The 14474-nt window shown below is 46.9% G+C and overlaps 1 pseudogene; it reads right to left on the bottom strand.

Annotated features, from left to right (window-relative positions):
* Positions 1 to 2245: 2245 nt before the first annotated feature.
* Positions 2246 to 2901, bottom strand: LOC142690565 (eukaryotic translation initiation factor 4E pseudogene; annotated as a pseudogene).
* Positions 2902 to 14474: the final 11573 nt, after the last annotated feature.

Raw genomic sequence — 14474 nt, 5'->3', positions numbered from 1 at the left:
ACGTCTGAAATTCAGGAGCTGTTTTCTCCTGAAAACAGCTCTGTAATTTCAGCCGTAACAGACGTGCACGTGTGAACATACCCTGAGGGTATGTTCACACGGCAGCGTCCGTAACGGCTGAAATTACGGGGCTGTTTTCAGGAGAAAACAGCACCGTAATTTCAGCCGTAATGGCATGTTGAGGCGCTTTTTGCTGCGTCCATTACGGACGTTAAATGGGGCTGGTTTTCCATGGAGTCCATGGAAAACGGCTACATTTACGTCTGAAGAAGTGACAGGCACTTCTTTGACGCGGGCGTCTTTTTTACGCCTCGCCTTTTGACAGCGGGGCGTAAAAAAAATGACCGTCTGCACAGAACATCGTAAGACCCATTCTAATGAATGGGCAGATGTTTGCCGACGCTTTTGAGCCGCTATTTCGGATGTAATTCGGGGCAAAAACGCCCGAATTACGCCCGTAAATAGTGTGTGTGAACATACCCTAAGTATTATATGGATGCTCTTCATACTTGACCGTCTCTGATTGTATTATAAGGGTATGTTCACACGCAGTGAGCAAAAATGTTTGAAAATATGGAGGTGTTTTCAGGCGAAAACAGCTCCTGATTTTCAGAGGTTTTTTTAACAACTCGCGTTTTTCGTGGCCGTTTTTGGAGCTGTTTTTCAATGGAGTCAATGAAAAACACCTCCAAAAATATCCCAAGAAGTGTCCTGCACTTCTTTTGATGACCCGTCATTTTACACGCCGTATTTTGACAGCGACGTGTAAAATAAAAGCGCGTGGGAACAGAACATCGTAAAACCCATTGCAAGCAATGGGCAGATGTTTGTAGGCGTATTAGAGGCGTTTTTTCAGGTGTAATTCGAGGCGTAAAACGCCCGAATTATGTCTGAAAACATTGTGTGAACATACCCTCAGTCGACACAGAAGTATCCACTTTTATACTACTGAGGTTCTGTTCAGAACAGGGGTCCTCTGCTGTGAGTGTCTGTTCCTGCATAGCATATCAGATTTGCCTGGAGTAGCGGCATACATTGGGAAGGGACTGGCGTGTCATGTGTCCTGGGGTGCTGGGTGCCAAAAGGGACTGACAACAACAAGCCACTCTGCTTTGGCCAGCGTATTTACATACAGGGCTAGGGCAACAAACTGAAACTTCACCCCAGGTAAAGGAAAGCCTGGCAACAACTCTGCTATAGGGGTGTTGTTTTAACCCCTTCCCGTATTTGGACATAACTGTTTGTCAAATTTAGCTGTGCCATTCTACAAATAGGCGTCCAAAGTGCTGAAGGAACGGCCTAATAGATTGCTTTTTAGTTTGTTACTCACTGGCAATAATGCTTTGGTGTACGGAGTATAAACTGCTTGGTGAACGACGTAAAAGAAAAATGCCTTGTGGTAGGCTTAGCTACAGGGTCTAACAGACCGTGTCACACATGGACCCTGTATCTAAGCCTACCACATGGTATTCTTAGATACATGGCCCATGTCTGATCCTGTCTGATGGGCCCTGTATCTAAACTTACCACATAGTAGGCTTAGATACAGGGCCCAAGCAGACCGTAATTTTATACAGTATAAGATTACTGTCTGCTGGGGCCCTGTATCTAAGCCTACCTTGTGGTAGGCCTAGATACATGGTCTAACAGACAGTATCACACATTATCTAAGCCTAAATTGTGTTACTAATGGGTTTTTTTTGTGTTTGTGTTTTTTTACAGGTTCGGTCGTTGGACTACGTCAGATTTGAGGACTACTTCGATGACGGCTTTTTTAAATTTGAATAAAATGGTTAATGAGGGTTGTGTGGGTTTTTTTTTTTTAAGTTTGAATGCATTTTAATCCTCCGCCTTGCAAATCAGCAAACTATTGTAACTGAATACAATGCAAATATAAAGATTATTTTTCCTGTGTGAGTTGCAGGCGCACACTCTGGATAAATATTTCTGTACTAGTAATCAGGCAAAAAAGGACTATTGCAGAGATAACATGGGCAACCTATGAACTGGGAGGAAGGGCATTTTCGTGTTGAAATGTTTTGATTAGATAACTTATTTTTACCAAAAATAAAATAAAAAAATAAAACGTGAGGGAATTTGAATATAGCACAAGACAAAAGGCAAATGACTTTTCACGATTCTTAGCAATATTGAGGTGATTGACAGCGTCCATTACTAAGGTGGGGCTTAAATGCAGTCCACTCTGATCTTTTATAGACTTTGGTACAGCTCCCAAGTCACGATTGCTTGACGCAGTCTCCTATGAAAGAATACTCAGAAGGCGTCTTCTTAAACAACAAATCCTTTTCTTAGTGATGGAGCCGCTCTTCGTAGCCGTGTCTGCATGGGACTGGTATCCAAGCACTACTTTTGGGGGAAGTCCTAACCTTTCCTTGTAAACTCTCCCTATATGTGTAACAGCGTCCCTGTTTTCACATTCAGTAGTCCAGATCGTTATTTTATCTCCTTTTGCTCTAACATTTAGAAAGCTCCACATAAATCATCACTGTGTTCATCAAAGGACTCTCCAATAAGGCACATGAGCGTTTCTAACCAAAAGCGATCTAGGTCATTTCTTCTTTGCTGTTTATTCAGAGTAATTAGCCATCTTCCTCCACGCTTATTCTTTTCATCCTCCCACATGGGTTCAATCCCATCCTTAAAGAGCGAGTAGTCACAACCTGACAATAAGTTACTAGACAACTGGATATGATTGTAAAGCACCCAAAAATCTTCAACTGTGTCAAACTTTGAAATTACACGAAGACTGGCCTGCCAAGTTTTGCTTTTGTCATTTTTGAAGAACCACCGGGCCCATCTGTTCTGTAGTGGATGCTTAATGTAGTGCTCAGGGTTAACAATCTCCTGACTAGTCTCAGTTTCCGGTTCCACGGTCACCATTTTAGATAGATGTGACTGCACAGCAGCCGCTGGCAGGGAAGAAGAGGAGACGAGCTGTGTAGGGTTTTTTAAATTTTATTTATGTCTGTATTTTCTTTTACATTTTATTACTACCACTTTAGTAATGGACGCTGGCTGATTGACAGCGTCCATTACTAAGGCGGGGCTTAGTGTTAGCTGGTGCAGAGGCTAACACTAACCCCCATTATTACCCTGTGTAACGTCTATGGCCGAGGGCCATCGCCCAGACTTACCCTCTGATGGCCCCGGCCATGGATATTCTCGGCGACATCTCCCACCAGGGAGACGCCGGTACTCACTTCTGTGTTCTGGGACTGTTTCCCGAAGGGCGTGCGTGCCCGTGCGTGCACGGCCTTAAAGGGCCAGTGCGGGTCCAGCTGTGATTACTCAATAATTAGCCCAGATTGCTGCTGGACTATAAAAAGGGCTCTGCCCACTTGATCCTTGCCTGAGATTTGTTGTCTACCTAAATTTTGTCTTGAAAATGGTCTCCCAGTGTTTTCCAGTTCCCAGTGTTACCCGTTCCTGCTGCCTGTACCCTATATCCCGTGCTATCGTATCTACAGAGAGAGTCAAGTCGTGTCTTCCGCTGCATCTACTAGCCCTCTACAGTGATAGTCAAGTTGTGTCTCCGCTACTGTCTACATTGCTTCAGGTACCCGTTCTGGACTATAGACATTGTTTTGTACCTAGTTGGCCAGCTGCTAAACCGCTACGCGGTATGGCCTGGTGGGCCACACCCCGCGCCGTGACAGTACGCTCAGGCCAAGGACCCCGCTGGTCAATTCAAGGGCATAACACCCTCCCAAGCCATGTGTAATGACGGGGTAGGGAGACAGACAGGTGAGCCCTAATCTACCCGCCACTCAGTCCCTGCCTACTTGCAACAGCCCGTCCTAGGCGACGGCGTACAACTGGGCGACGGTCCCTACGCTCAATAAGTGCATGACAGACAAACAGACAAGGGTACACAGAAGCTAAGGGAAATGGGGCGGTTGCCCACGGCAACACAGTGAGCAACAAGAGTAGTGAACGAGTCGAGTCAAACCAGGAGTGTATGAGGTACAAATCGCAGAGCAGGAGCGTAGTCAGTAAAGCCAGGGTCAAAACGAAGCAAGGTCAATAATCATAGCAGGAGCAGCAGAGCCAGGAAACAGGAAAGAATTACAGGCACTGGAGGAGCAGGAAATGCAGGTATAAATAGACAGAGGGCGGGAGCTAGCCCCTGTCTGGCCAGGCTGTGATAGGCTCTCCCACTCCTCAGCCTCCCAGCCTGACTGGTAGAAGATCGTGTCACTCTCTCAGACTTAGGAGCAGGTACAGACTGATTACCCACGGGCGTCGACACAGAAGCTGTGTCTGGCAGATCCTTTACACCATGCAGGCGGACCTGCAGGATCTGCGAGCACGACAGGATCAACTCCTTGTGGCAGTAGAGTCCATAGCACAGCAGCTAGGGCCGCTAGCTACTTTCTTCACTGCTCCTATTCAAGCTCCTCCGATCAACCGTCCTGCTACACCTCTTGGCAGCTCCGGTTCGGATCCTCGGTTCTCGCTGCCATTGCCATCTCGGTTCCATGGAGAGGCAAGTTCGTGCAGGGGGTTTCTGAACCAATGCCATATCCACTTCACTCTGCATGCCCGAGCATTCCCTTCGGACCGAGCCAGGATCACCTTCATTATATCTCTACTTGCCGGCAAGGCCCTGGCATGGGCGAATCCAATCTGGGAACGACAGGGACCCAAGACCAGAGACTTCCAGGGGTTCGTGCGGTTGTTCCATACCGTTTTTGAGGAGCCTGGACGAGTCTCGTCGGCAGCCACTGCTATCTTTAACCTTCGCCAGGAGGACGCCTTCGTGGGCGAATACACCATGCAGTTCCGGACCCTGGCAGGAGAATTGTCCTGGAACAATGAGGCCTTGGTAGCATCCTTCTGGCATGGCCTTTCGCCCGAGATCAAGGATGAACTTGCTGCTCGAGATCTACCAGCTGCCTTGGACGACCTGATTCTACTTGCTACTCGAGTGGACATAAGGCTCAGAGAGAGATCTCAAGAGGTTCGACAGGAGAGACGGCTTCCTAGACTGGCGCCCAACTTCCAGCAACCCCTCTTGCCTTCTTCTACTGCTGGCCATGTTGTGTGTCTCTGTCCCCAGAAGCCAAGAAACGCAAACCCTGGGCGATACTACATTTAATAGAGAAATCTCCTCTAAACATTCCTGTTACCATCGTCGCTGGCGAGAGACCTCATCCAGTGTCTGCCTACCTGGACTCTGGCTCTGCAGCCAATTTCATCTGTCAAGACCTTGTGGATCTTCTTCAGTTGCCCACTGTTCTGCTGGAAAGACCGTTGTTCATTGCCTCGGTAGATGGACTGCCTTTGCCCGACCCAGTTTTGTCTGTGACCAAGCCGTTAAGACTCCAAGTGGGAGTCCTTCACTCTGAACTCATCTCCCTGTTTGTCCTGCCCAAGGCCGTCAACCCCGTGCTGCTGGGTTTGCCTTGGCTCCGTCTACATGCCCCAGTCCTGGATTGGAACTCTGGAGAGGTTCTCCAGTGGGGCCCCAAGTCTCTCGACCGCTGTCTGGTGCATGTTCATCCGCCTCAGTCTCCTCTGCATCAGTTACTGGCAGGGTTGCCTCCTTGTTAATCTCAGTTCGCAGATGTCTTCAACAAGAAGGAAGCAGAGACATTGCCACCACATCGAGCATATGATTGCCCTATCGACTTGGTTCCTGATTCGTCCCCTCCTCGCGGTAGAGTATACCCTCTCTCCTTGCCTGAGACCCAGTGTATGTCAGCCTACATTAAGGAGAATCTGGAGAGGGGCTTCATACGAAAATCCTCATCCCGGCCGGAGCCGGGTTTTTCTTTGTCAAGAAGAAATATGGATCCCTCCGACCCTGCATTGACTACAGAGGCCTCAACTAGATTACGGTGAAAAACAGGTACCCTTTGCCTTTGATTTCAGAACTGTTTGATCGCATACGGGGTGGCAAATTTTTTTTCCAAGCTAGAGCTGCGGGGGGCTTAGAATCTAATCCAGATTCGTCAGAGTGACGAGTGGAAGACTGCATTTAATACACGTGATGGACACTACGAATATCTGGTCATGCCCTTCGGCCTGTGTAACGCCCCCACGGTGTTTCAAGAATTTGTCAATTACATTTTTCATTATCTCCTCTATGTCTGTGTTGTGGTGTATCTCGATGATATTTAGATTTTTTCCCCAGATCTTGTGACTCATCAGGGTCATGTCCGCCAGGTGTTGCTTCGATTAAGGGAGAATCATCTTTACGCCAAGCTGGAGAAGTGCGTGTTCGAAGAGAAATCTCTACCCTTCCTGGGCTATATCATCTCTGATCAGGGTCTCAAAATGGACCCTGAGACGGTAAAGGCTGTACTGGAATGGCCACCCCCCAAGGCTTAAGGGCCATACAACGCTTCCTGGGATTCGCCAACTTCAACTTCTCTTCTTTGACTGCTCCCATCTCCACCCTCACTAAAAACGGTATGAATGCCAAGGTATGGACTCCAGAGGTGGAAGTTGCATTTAAAACCTTAAAAAAGGCCTTCACGTCAGCCTCTATTCTTCATTACCCTGATGTGTCCCTACAGTTTTCATTGGAGGTGGACACTTCCTCTGTTGGTGCCAGTGCACTTTTGTTCCAGAGAGGTTCAAAAGGTAAGACTGTGGTATGTGGCTACTATTCTAAGCTGTTTTCTCCCACAGAGCGCAACTACTCGATTGGGGATCGGGAGTTACTGGCCATGAAGCTGGCCCTGCAGGAGTGGAAAGCCGCAGCTCATCCTATTCTGGTCTTCACGGACCATAAGAACCTGACCTATCTACAGACGGCTCAACGGCTGAATCCTCGTCAAGCCAGGTGGTCGCTGCTGTTCTTTGCTCGGCTCCGGTTTGAACTCCACTACCGACCTGCCGACAAGAATGTGAGGGCTGATGCCTTGTCTCAGACATTTGAAACAGAGGACACTGTGGAGTCTTCACAGAATATTATTGATCCTTCCTGCATCTACTCTGTTAACCCTCTGCAAGTTAGAGACATTCCTCCAGGAAGGACTTTTTGTACATCTGGCAGACAGAGGAAGAATCCTTCGCTGGGGTCCCAGTCCCAAGCTGGCAGTTCACGCGGGTGCCTGTAAGACCCGAGACCTAATTGGCCATCAGTTCTGGTGGCCCACGCCGCCCAAAAGACGTCATGGACTTTGTCTCCTCCTGTACGGTGTGTGCAGCAAACAAAGTTGCCCACTCCAGACCGACCGGTCTGCTCCAACCAATGCCTGTGCCCGATGCCCCCTGGCAGCATGTTGCTATGGACTTTGTCACTGATCTGCCTCTCTCTGCGGGATGCAGTGTGATCTGGGTGGTGGTGGGTAAATTTTCTAAAATGGCTAATTTTGTTCCCCTGACTGGTCTGCCTTCTGCTGCTCGACTGGCCGACCTCTTCGTTCAACACATCTTCCGTCTGCACGAATTGCCTCTGCATATTGTCTCGGATCGAGGAGTCCAGTTCACCTCGAAGTTCTGGAGAGCACTCTGTGGCCTCCTCAGTGTAAAGTTGGACTTCTCCTCGGCTTATCATCCTCAGTCCAATGGACAAGTCGAAAGGGTTAACCAAATTATTGAGAACTATCTGCGGCACTTTGTCTCCAGACGGCATGATGACTGGGTACCGCTGCTCCCGTGGGCTGAGTTCTCCTATAATAACCATACTAGTGAGTCAACCACCTCCAGTCCGTTCTTCATCGTCTCCGGCCAACATCCTCGTATGTCCCAGGTGCCTGCAGCTGACTCTACCTTCAGGGACTTTCTACAGATATGGCAACAGACACGATCTTCTATTCTGCTGGCGGTGGACCGCATGAAGAGAAAAACAGACACTAGAAGACGAGAACCTCCCCAGTTTCTTCCAGGTACGAAGGTCTGGCTGTCTTCCAGGAATATTCGGCTGAGGGTGCCATCTTGCAAGTTTGCTCCCAGGTTCCTCGGACCCTTTGAGATTCTGCTACAGATCAATCCTGTGTCGTACAAGCTTCGGCTGCCTCCTACCTTCAAGATCCCTAACTCCTTCCATGTCTTCTTGCTGAAGCCCGTTGTCCGGAACCGCTACTCCAGGACTCCTCGTTCCGCAGTGGCTCCTGGCGGTTCGTCTGGGACTTTTGAAGTGAGGGAGATCCTGGCCACCAAGAAAGTGGGAGGAAGGACGTTTTATTTGGTGGATTGGAGGGGATTTAGTCCAGAGGAGAGGTCTTGAGAGCCAGAGGAGAACATCAATGCCCCTGTCCTCGTGAAGAGATTTCTCTCCCGCTCTGGTCCCAAGAAGAGGGGGCGTAAGAGGGGGGACACTGTAACATCTTTGGCCGAGGGCCGTCGCTCAGTCTTACCCTCTGACGGCCCCGGCCATGGACATCTGTGTTCTAGGCGACATCTCCCTCCAGGGAGACGCCGGCACTCACTTCCATGTTCTGGAACTGTTTCCCGCAGGGCACGCGCGCCCGCGCTTGCACGGCCTTAAAGGGCTAGTACGCGTCCAGCTGTCATCACTCAATAATTAGCCCAGAATGCTGCTGGACTATAAAAAAGGGCTCTGCCCACTTGAACATTGCCTGAGAGTTGTTGTGTACCTAAAGTTTGTCTTGCAAATGGTCTCCCAGTGTTTTCCAGTTCCCAGTTGTAATGGCAGGAAGGAGGTGAAGGGAAAGTGAGCCCTAATCTACCCACCACCCTGTCCCTGCCTACTTGCAACGACCCGCCCTAGGCGACGGGGTACAACTGGGCGGCGGTCCCTACGCTGTCTAAGTGCACGGGAGAACAAACAGGGAACACGCAAGGGAAGGGGCAGTAGCCCACGGAACGCCGCGAGGAAACGGAGCGGTGAATGAGTTGTCAGGACCAGGATGAAGTGGAGTATTCCCAAGTGAGCACGGAGGAGGAAGCAAGCCGGAGGCAAAGCAAAGCGGGTTAAGCAGAACAGCAGCAAGGCAGAAGCACGGCAGAAGCAGGCTGGAGCAAGCAGCAGTGGGGCCAGGAATCCAAAAGAATTACAAGCACTGTGGAGGAGAACACAGCAGGTAATAAAGGACAGGGGGCGGAGCTAACTCCGACTGACCAGGCCGCGATAGGCTCTCCCACTCCTGAGCCTGCCACCCTGGTTGGTGGGAGATGGTGTCAGTCGAACAGGTCTGGCCTCAGGTGTGGATTGATTAATCCCAGGAGTATACCTAGACGTAGTACCTGGCAGATCCCTAACACCAGTGTTACCCGTTCCTGCTGCCTGTATCCTGTATCCTGTGCCTCTGTGCCATCTAGAGTTGAAGTCGAGTTGTGTCTTCCGCTGCCTCTACTGCGTCACGCCCCACCGGGTGTCTGCCTGCTGCCGGAGCCCTATCGTCAACCTGAATCACCGCTACTGTCTGTATTGCCTCAGGTACCCTTCCTGGACTATAGACTTTGTATCGTACCTATTTGGCCAGCTGCTATTCCGCTACATGGTGCGACCCAGTGGGTCCACACCCCGCGCCGTGACACCCATTTGAACGCTCAATGCTGTGGGCAGAGGCTAAGAGATTGAAAACCTCTGTATTTTATTTACAAGAAACGCATCTGAACCAATCAGATATCTTTAGGCTTAAGCATAAAAATTTTCCGCATATTTATACTGTTCTGGCCGTTTCTAAGAAACGAGGTGTAGCTATAGCGATAGACCAATCAGTAGCCTTTAAAGAGGCTCTGTCACCGCATTATAAGTGTCCTATCTCCTACATAAGGAGATCGGCGCTGTAATGTAGGTGACAGCAGTGCTTTTTATTTAGAAAAACGATCTATTTTTACCACTTTCTGAGCGATTTTTAGCTTTATGCTAATTAGGTTCTTAATGCCCAAGTGGGCGTGTTTTTACTTTAGACCAAGTGGGCGTTGTACAGAGGAGTGTATGACGCTGACCAATCAGTGACCAATCAGCGTCATACACTTCTCTCCATTCATTTACACAGCAGATAGCGATATAGCCATATCGCTATGTGCAGCCACATAAACACACTATAACGTTATTGCAGTGTCCTGACAATGAATATACATTACCTCCAGCCAGGACGTGATGTGTATTCAGAATCCTGACACTTCTGAATCTTTTCTGTGGGATTTCCAGCAAGGCAAACATAATCTCACGAGATTACGCTGTAAACTGTCATTTAAAACGAGATTACGTTTTCCTTGCTGGAAATCTCCCAGAAAAGATTCAGAAGTGTCAGGATTCTGAATACACATCACGTCCTGACTGGAGGTAATGTTTATTCATTGTCAGGACACTGCAGTAACGTTATAGTGTGTTTATGTTTCTGCACATAGCGATATAGCTATATCGCTAGTGCAGTGTAAATGCATGGAGAGAAGTGTATGACGCTGATTGGTCACTGATTTGTCAGCGTCATACACTCCTCTGTACAACGCCCACTTGGTCTAAAGTAAAAACACGCCCACATGGGCATTAAGAAACTCATTAGCATAAAGCTAAAAATCGCTCCTAACGTGGTAAAAATAGATTGTTTTTCTAAATAAAAAGCACTGCTGTCACCTACATTATAGCGCCCATCTCCTTATGTAGGAGATAGGCCACTTATAATGTGGTGACAGAGTCTCTTTAAGCAAGACTCTGTTCACATAGACTCGGAAGGGCATTATATTAATTTTGTTTGTCAACTTAATACTATTCAATATACTATTGTTAACATTTATGCGCCAAACACTCACCAAACCAGATTTGTAAACAAAATACTCAGATTGGTACAACAACATATACGGGGTTATCTTTTGATGGTTGGATACTATAATAAAACAATGTGGCCCTCTCTTGATTCGTCAGCTTCAGGCGCTACTCACTCTCTCTCAGATTTGTTTCAAACCATCTCTAAAGAGGGTTTGATGGATGTGTGGCATTTTTAACATCGGACTGAAAGGGATTATACATTTTTTTCTCATCCTCATGCCACTTATTCTAGAATTGATATGTTCTTTACTGACAAACCTTTGTATGACCGTACTATTTCTTCACATATTGGTCTGATCACTTGGTCAGATCATGCCCCTATCACACTTTTGATATTTGTAGGTTTTAATAAACCTCCTACTTTTCCTTGCAGGATTAACCATTTTATTAGCTTGGCAGCAAAAGATAAAAAAGAAAGAGCATCTAAACGTCTCCAAATCTCTAGTGAAATTCTGCAACTCACTCAATTAAATAAAAGTCTGATATGCCCTGCTAGAACCAAATTGATTAGTCATCTTCAGAACCAACGACATCAACTTGACTATAAATCCGATTTGGCTTTGAGAAAATTAAAAACCAAGTATAATAGTCATAGTAACAATTAGGAGCTCTTTTGGCGTCATAACTAAAGCATCAATTCTATAAAGCGAGAATTCCCTACCTCTATAACCAAAATAATAATTTACTACTTAATCTTCAAGAGATTGCAAATTCAATTGCATAATATTATTCCTCCCTTTATAATTTAAATTTAGACTCCTCCACTCCTCAACCCTCCCCGAATGCCATTGAAGATTTTTTGGCTTCTGTTTCTCTACCGATTGTCACACCATCTCAATTAGAAGATTTAGCTAAACCCTTTTTATTAACAGAAATTACTGCAGCCATAACGAATTTGAAACCACAAAAATCCCCTGGCCCTGATGGCCTTACTAATGAATATTTTCGAAAATGTCAAACCACCCTTGCTCCACATCTCCTCCAGTTGTTCAATCATATTCACTCTACAGGGAACATTTCTCCGGAAATGCTAAGGGCCACGATTGTTACTTTACCTAAACCGGGAAAGCCAGCAGATAGGCCGAATTTTAGGCCCATTAGTTTGCTTAATACAGACTTAAAACTATACTCGAAGATCTTGGCTTCTCGTTTGACTAATATATTACTGGACTTGGTCCACAAAGACCAGGTTGGTTTTATTAAAAATCGATTTTCAGTTGATGGAACTCAACGTTTTATTGATATCATGGACTGGGTGGAGCGCCGTCGTATGCCTTCTCTGCTCCTATCGTTGGATGCGGAGAAGGCATTCGACCTCGTACATTGGGGTTACCTGGATGCTGAACTAGCTAAATTTGGTATTATAGGGACAGCGCAAGATATTATTAAGGCGTTATATACTACACCCTCGGCTACTGTACTAACTTCAGGGTATCAAGCTACACCTTTTACAATATCCAATGGTACTCGCCAGGGTTGCCCTCTCTCACCGTTAATTTTTACTCTTATTATGGAACCCTTAGCGCTTTTCACCACAAATACAGGGAATTACTATCGGCAATACCATACATAAAATAGGATTATTTGCTGACGATGTGCTTATAGTGTTATCTGACCCGTGTGACTCCCTTCCTCAAGTTATAAAGGTGTTGAACCATTTTAGTTCTATATCTTATTATAAACTCAATGTTAGTAAATATCTGATCCTGAATATGGGCTTATTACCGGAAACCGTACAAACTTTCCAAAATAAATCTTCATTTACGTGGTCCTCCCAGGGCTTATCTTATTTAGGTATTAAATTGATGTACCCTGTGTCACGTTTAAATACCCTTAATTATCTCCCGTTACTTACCCAATTGGAAAGGGAACTTGAGGACTATCTTAGGTTTGAAGTTTCTTGGGTTGGTCGTATTGCAGCTATAAAAATGTTAATTTTGCCAAAAATGTTGTACCCTTTTAGAAATCTTCCTATCCCGCTACCTGTCTCTTATATGACTAGATTACAACCAGTGGCGTAACTACCGCTGTAGCAGCCATAGCGGCTGCTACGGGGCCTGCAGCATGAGGGGACCCATGCCACCCGCCTGCACGAGCCCCCCCCCCCCATGGCCGGAGGCTCTGCTAACAGCTGCTATGGCTGCTACAGCGCGACACCACTGACGGGGTTGTTCCTACAAAAGACATGCATCCCCTATCCATAGGATAGGGAATACATGTTGGATCGCTGGGACACCCAGCGATAAGGAGAACGGGGGACCGAAAGTCCCCTGAAGTTCTCCATGACAAACCTCGGACTTCCAGGGTCTGTCGGCAGCTCCATAGAAATGAATTGTGCACCGGTCACGCTTGTGCGCATGCGTGACCAGCGCTCCTTTAATTTTTATTGAACTGCGCAGACCCCGAAAGTCCGAGGTTTCTCATGGAGAACTTCAGGGGACTTTCGGTCCCCCGTTCTCCTTATTGCTGCCAGCGATCACACATGTATCCCTATCCTGTGCATCTCTTTTGTAGGACAAACTATAGGCCGTTTTTTTTTTGTTTTTTTGGGGGGGGTTGGGGGCTGTATGGAGTTATTTACAGGGGGGTCTGTATGGCGTTATCTACAGGGGGCTGTATGGCGTTATCTACAGGGGGTTTGGGGCTGTATAGCGTTATCCACAGGGGGGCTGTATGGCGTTATCTACAGGGGGCCTGTAAGGCGTTATCTACAGGAGGCTGTGTATGGCGCTATCCACAGGGGGGCTGTATGGCGTTATCTACAGGGGGCCTGTAAGGCGTTATCTACAGGAGGCTGTGTATGGTGCTATCTACAGGGGGGCTGTATGGTGCTATCTATAGGGGGGCGCTGTGTGGTGGAATCTATAAAAACTCTTATGCATTTGATTCCTAATTTAGACCTATATAAGACTGGGTTCACAGAGTTTTTTGAAGGCGGAAAATCTGCCTCAAAATTCCATTTGGAATTTTGAGGCAGATTTTGCTCTGCCTGCATGCCGATTTTCGTGGCGTTTTTTGCCCGCGACCATTGAGCGCCGCGGGCAAAAAAACACAGCGAAATAGGCTTTCTCTGCCTCCCATTGATGTCAATGGGAGGTCAGAGACGTAAACGCCCGAAGATAGGAGATGTTGCTTCTTTTTCCCGCATTTTCGGCCGTTTTTTGCCGCGTTTTCTGTGTGAACTGGCCCTAACTGGGAGAAACAGGGTATTGGAAATCTGGTGGATATTAGAAGTGGAAGTTTTTTGTCAGCCTTTGCAGAGATCACAAGTAAATACTCTATACCACAGGTAGATTTTTACAAATAACTGAGAATCCGGCACTTTATGCTCTCTATTGATATTGGCGCTAATCCTCCTAAAACTCCTTATAAATTATATTTACATCATTATAGTAGAACTGCAAAAGGAGTTTCTAAGGCATATTTAGCTATCTCGGAGATTCTGCAGAACAAAACTATATCGTGCCTATCACACTGGGAAAACTATTTCAATCTAACCCCAGGTTCTGTAGATTGGGACTCAACTTTCCTTCTGGCACCTAAATTATCCAGATCCACTCAACACTTGGAAGCTACGAGGAAGTTGTTGTACAGATGGTATTTCACACCTCATCGTTTGTCTTTGATATACCCAAACTCTTCCAATTTATGTTGGAGGTGTTGTAACTCCGTTGGAACTCTCAGACATGTTTTTTGGGATTGCTCTCATCAGATTGTTTTGGTATAAAACTACTGACTACTGTTTTACAACATCCGTTCATAT

The sequence above is a fragment of the Rhinoderma darwinii genome, chromosome 1 (assembly GCF_050947455.1).
Source record: "Rhinoderma darwinii isolate aRhiDar2 chromosome 1, aRhiDar2.hap1, whole genome shotgun sequence".
NCBI lineage: Eukaryota > Metazoa > Chordata > Amphibia > Anura > Rhinodermatidae > Rhinoderma > Rhinoderma darwinii.
The sequence above is the reverse complement of the archived record's forward strand: the minus strand, read 5'-3'. Positions and strand labels throughout refer to the sequence as shown.